Here is a 6,000-nt window from a genome sequence, read left to right as displayed (position 1 = left end):
AATTGCCCGTTGGCAGATGTTGTTATCAGAATATGACATTGAGTATCACGCACAGAAAGCCGTGAAAGGAAGCATTCTAGCTGAGCACCTGGCTCACCACCCACTCAATGGTCATGAATCAACCAGTTTCGACTTTCCGGACGAGGACGTCATGTACCTCAAGATGAAAGATTACGACGAGCCACTACCAGACGAAGGACCTGAGATAGGATCCCAGTGGGGCTTAATCTTTGACGGAGCTGTCAATGCTTATGGACGAGGAATTGGGGCAATCATTGTTACACCTCAGGGTACCCATATTCCATTTACTGCCAGATTAACTTTCAAATGCACAAACAATGAGGCCGAATATGAAGCTTGCATCATGGGTCTCGAAGAAGCCATGGATCTAAGAATCAAACACTTGGATGTATATGGAGATTCTGCTTTGGTCATCAATCAAATCAAAGGAGAATGGGAAACACGCCAACCAGGGCTAATTCCTTACAAAGACTACGCGAGAAGATTGTTACCATTCTTCGACAGGGTAGATTTTCATCACATTCCTCGTGAAGAAAACAATTTGGCTGATGCATTAGCCACACTCTCTTCCATGATTAGGATAAATCATTGGAATGACATTCCTCGGATCGATGTTATGCGCCTGGATAGGCCCGCTCATGTTTTCACAGTAGAAGCAATCATCGACGACAAACCGTGGTACTACGACATCAAGAACTTTCTTCAAAAGCAAGAGTACCCTCTTGGGGCGTCAAAGAAAGATAGAAAGACTTTGAGAAAGTTAGCTTGTAGATTCTTCCTGAATGAAGATGTTCTGTACAAGAGAAACTTCGACATGGTTCTGCTCAGATGCGTTGACAGAAAAGAAGCAGAAATACTCATGAGAGAAATACATGAAGGTTCCTTTGGTACTCACACCAATGGACATACCATGACAAGGAAAATACTGAGAGCAGGATATTATTGGCTGACGATGGAGTCAGATTGCTACCAGTACGCAAAGAGGTGTCACAAATGCCAGATCTACGCCGATAGAATTCATGTGCCACCATCTCTGCTCAACATACTCTCTTCCCCTTGGCCTTTCTCCATGTGGGGAATCGACATGATTGGAATGATCGAACCAAAAGCGTCCAACGGACATCGCTTCATCTTGGTAGCCATAGACTATTTCACCAAATGGGTTGAAGCAGCTTCATATGCAAACGTTACAAGACAAGTTGTCGTCAGGTTTATCAAGAATCACATCATCTGTCGCTACGGCATTCCTAGCAAGATAATCACTGACAATGGGTCAAATTTGAATAACAAAATGATGAAGGAGCTTTGTGAAGAATTCAAGATCGAACATCACAACTCATCTCCTTACAGACCAAAGATGAATGGAGCTGTAGAAGCAGCTAACAAAAACATCAAGAAAATCATTCAGAAGATGGTCATCACTTACAAAGATTGGCATGAAATGCTCCCGTATGCTCTTCATGGTTACCGTACATCAGTACGTACTTCGACTGGAGCAACTCCTTTCTCCCTTGTATATGGCATGGAGGCAGTCCTACCTATAGAGGTTGAGATTCCATCAATGAGAGTTTTGATGGAGGCAAAATTAACAGAAGCCGAGTGGTGTCAAAGCAGATTCGATGAATTGAACTTAATCGAAGAAAAGCGCATGACAGCTTTATGCCACGGACAGCTATATCAACAAAGAATGAAGAAAGCTTTCGACAAAAAGGTTCGACCTCGCACAATCAAAGAAGGCGACCTTGTACTCAAAAAGATTCAATCTTTTCTCACAGATTCGAGAGGGAAATGGACTCCCAATTATGACGGCCCCTACGTGGTCAAGAGAGCTTTCTCAGGAGGAGCCTTAATACTCACGACTATGGATGGAGAAGAATTCACCCGTCCTGTGAACGTCGACGCAGTCAAGAAATACTTCGCCTAAATAAACAAAAGAACAGCTCGCTAAGTTGAAAACTCGCAAAGAGCGACTTAGGCAAAAAAGAGCGTCTCGGTGAATCGAAAACCCGAAAGGGCGATTCAGGCAAAAATTAGAGACATAAAAAATATAATAATCAATCCCGGTAAACTTAAAACCCGAAAGGGGTAGTTTACGCAAAAGTTAGGGATATATGGCAAGTAACTGTGTTCAGGACAAACTTGATCATTCAAAATCCATAGCGGAGTATTCATCAGCAGTAGGTCATCTTCTACGAAGCACGAATACAGCGCAACTTGGAGTGGAAGGGAAAGATAACGGTCGTCACGTTTCATCGTAGCCCTTTTCCCGAAAATTACCAATTTCCAACTTTGTAAATACTCCATGGAATCAAGCATTTGGCTGATTACCATTCCATATATAATAATTTGAGCCTTGTGCTTTTCCTTTGCAATCTAGTCTTATTCAGTTTCTTGAAATGCATTTTAAGTTTAAACAGTCATTTTCTTGAAACAAATGTTTTCATAAAATAAAAATGAATTTACTTGCAAAAATAAAGGTGAAATTTCTTTCTAAGGTTTACAAACAATAGGAAGAATGCAAACAGTTGCTCCAAGAACGGTTGAGACTCCGGGAACCAAGATTTCCCCATGAGGTCGCTTTGCGAACATCTCCCGATGACGGATCTTTACTTCAATTCATATTACTCATTTCAAACAGCGGACAACTGATAACCAGATATTCCCGAGAGAGTTCGAACTCCAAGAAGAGGACATCTTCTGATCCACAAGAATTTCAGTCGTATCATAGGATTTCACATCCGCGACAATTCTATTCACATTCACTTTACATTTTATAATTGTCATAATATTCATGCATACATTACATCACAACTGCATAGTCAAATTAAGGCTTTTAATCATGAGAATGCCCGAGTCATGAGGGCATGAACTCAAGTTTCCCCTGCAAGTCCTGGAGAAACTTTTTCCTTCAAGACAACGATCCATGTAGAGAGATTTCCCCAAGCAAGTCAATAAATGGTAGTCTCCCTCAAAGAGATAGTTTGTTCACTTTTGGAATTCCTCAACCGAGAATCTCCTGCAGAGCGACATTCGACAGTCTTCTTCAGATAAGATAGTCTGCTTCACATTCCGGAACTCCCTACAGGTCTGGTATTTCCCCAGCAAGGTCGAGAGATGCCACCTTCTTTTTCGTCAAAGAAAAAAATTCAGAATCTCCCAGCAGATCGACAAATGATTCCCCAGCGGAGTCAGCAAATGATAGTCTTCATCCAGAAGATAGTTCAGATTCCCCAACAAAGTCAGCAAATGGCAGTCTCTTTCAGCAGAAGACAGTTTGCTCACTTTCTATCACAACAAAGTCAGCAAATGGCAGTCTCTTTCAGCAGAAGACAGTTTGCTCACTTTCTATCACAACAAAGTCAGCAAATGGCAGTCTCTTTCAGCAGAAGACAGTTTGCTCACTTTCTATCACAACAAAGTCAGCAAATGGCAGTCTCTTTCAGCAGAAGACAGTTTGCTCACTTTCTTTCATGACAAGGGTCGATAAATGGCAGTCTCTCCCCGGCAGAAGACAGTTTGTTCCCCTAGCAATTGGCAAATGGCAGTCTTTTCCCAAGAAAAGACAGTTTGTCTGTTAAATACTCAAGAGATCGACAAATGGCAGTTTCTTCAAACAGTTTGTCTGTTTCTGGGATGCTTAACTCCCCACAGAGTCGATGAATGGCAGTTTTCCTCTTAGGAAAATAGTTCGTTGATTCCCCAGGCATCAGTTGACGAATGGCAGTTTTCACCCCGAAAACAGTTCGTCCGCCTTCAAACGAAGTCATTAGCCCCTCAAAAGATCATGGGCCCATATGACAATCTTTCAAAGACGTCAAGTCAAAAGGGAAGATGGTGAAGTTTCTTTACTACCGTCAAATGGCGTCTCATCTCCAAGTGCTGATGAGAAGTTTGATGAGGAAACAAACCTTTGAAGTTTCTTTACTACCGTCAAATGGCGTCTTATCTCCAAGTGCTGATGAGAAGTTTGATGAGGAAACAAACCTTTGAAGTTTCTTTACTACCGTCAAATGGCGTCTCGTCTCCAAGTGCTGATGAGAAGTTTGATGAGGAAACAAACCGTTGGAAATTTTCTCTTTATCTGAGATATTGTCCAAACACAACCGAGACCAGTTTCGAGATATGGACATCCGAAACGAGAAGAGGTTGTTTACCTTTTTCTAAGTATCAACACTTAGTTAAAGAAGATGGATTGCGCATCCTACATTGCCATCCATTCACCAGAATCCACATCAAGTATTTCTACAGGAGTTTGTCTCCTCATCCCCCGCCAAGTGCGACAACGGGATCAAATCATGCAAAGATTTTATCAATTACAACATCTCAGGAGCGCCCAAAATTCGGGCATTCTTTGATATTTAAGTCTCTTTTACGCAGGAGAGATCGAGATCTCAATCTCTCTCCCTCCAGATAAAAGAAACTTAAATAGGGGCATCTGTCATACCCTAATTTTTGACCCCCCTGAGATGACATATCTTCAGGATTTTTCATCAGGTCAAGACAAGTACCCAGAGCAGTCATTTCTCCATCTGGTACCTAATCGAGGATGCTCAAAGACAAGAAAGCTCAGGCAAAGGATCAATCAATACAAGGATTAGTCCCTAATACAATCATGAGGCTCAAAGACTTCACTTTTCTCATCTATGATTGATTAGACATCCAGTCATATGAGTACAGGTTTACTCAGGTCGCCAGACTAGGGTTCTGAGCCTATCAAGGACTGAAATCAGGGATCACATTTGGGAAACCCTAAAAAACCTCAGAGGGTCATTCAAAGACATCAATCATCTTCAAATAACTCATATTACAAGGTCTACTGGACATCACACTTCAATTCAAAGTCTACAGTCATTACTTTCACATGGTCGACAAATTAGGGTTTTGACCTAATTCACCAAGATAGTTGACTTCTAATCAGGGCATGAATCCAAAACTCAAGACATGATTCAAGGATCTCTACTACCTCCATATAATCCATTTATATCATCCATTTGTGGAGAAGATCTTATTTCTACACAAAAGCCCAAAAATTCACTTTGTCAGGAAAAAGTCAACTGTGAAGGATCATCATTGACTTTTAAGGTTTTTGGTCAAAAAATGACTTTCAAAGATCAATATCATCAATATATGGATGTCAAAGTCATTTGGCCAAAGAAATTCAAAGAAATTCATCAAGGAGCGAAAAGTCGGGAATTAGGGTTTTTGAAGGCATGGTGAGATCTCAAAATTTCACCTACACAACTCAAAAAACTTCCAACATGAAAGTTGTAGATCTTGCAAAATAAAACAACATCTTACAAAGGAACTTTTTTCAAAAGATCAACCATTTATGAAGTTTTGGAAATTTTGAAGTTTAGGTCATAAACACTTAGAAATTTTTCTAAGTGTTTTAACCTAGTTTTCATCCAACTTTGGGCTCATTTTTCACAAATTTCCCAAATGATTCTGAAGAAGACATAAACTAATGATTTGAAGTAGATGTTTAGGGCTTTCCAAATTGTGTTCAACCTTCTCCAAATTCAATTTGAGCTAGGAGTTATGCTTGTTCAAAGTTGGCCTCATGAAGTAAAATTATAGGTCATGGACACTTTTGGACTTTGCAAATTTTGTGCAAATAACCTCTCTTATGGATGCTACACGACCCATAACACATCTGAAACCATGCCATGCATTCATTTTCACCATGCCATAAGGATTGAAGAAGATTCTAAAAAACAAGAACATGTGATTATGTAATGATTACATTTGTGAATTTATGGCAAATTGATGAATCACCCAAGGAATCTTCTCACCAACCAATTAGAGCTCATTTCTGGCTCAGAATTGTCCCCTAAGATCAAGCAAAATCGAGGGCTAGGGGATTGATCAAATGGAATCAAAATTCTCATCATTGCATAAGAGATATTTGCAAAATTCCTTCATGGCTAAGAAAGCAAATCAACTTCACTAAGGAAGCTCACTCCTCTGCAGCTATACTGA

This window comes from Vicia villosa, linkage group LG4 (genome assembly GCF_029867415.1).
Source record: "Vicia villosa cultivar HV-30 ecotype Madison, WI linkage group LG4, Vvil1.0, whole genome shotgun sequence".
NCBI classification, from domain to species: Eukaryota; Viridiplantae; Streptophyta; class Magnoliopsida; order Fabales; family Fabaceae; genus Vicia; species Vicia villosa.
This window is presented reverse-complemented; position numbering follows the sequence as displayed.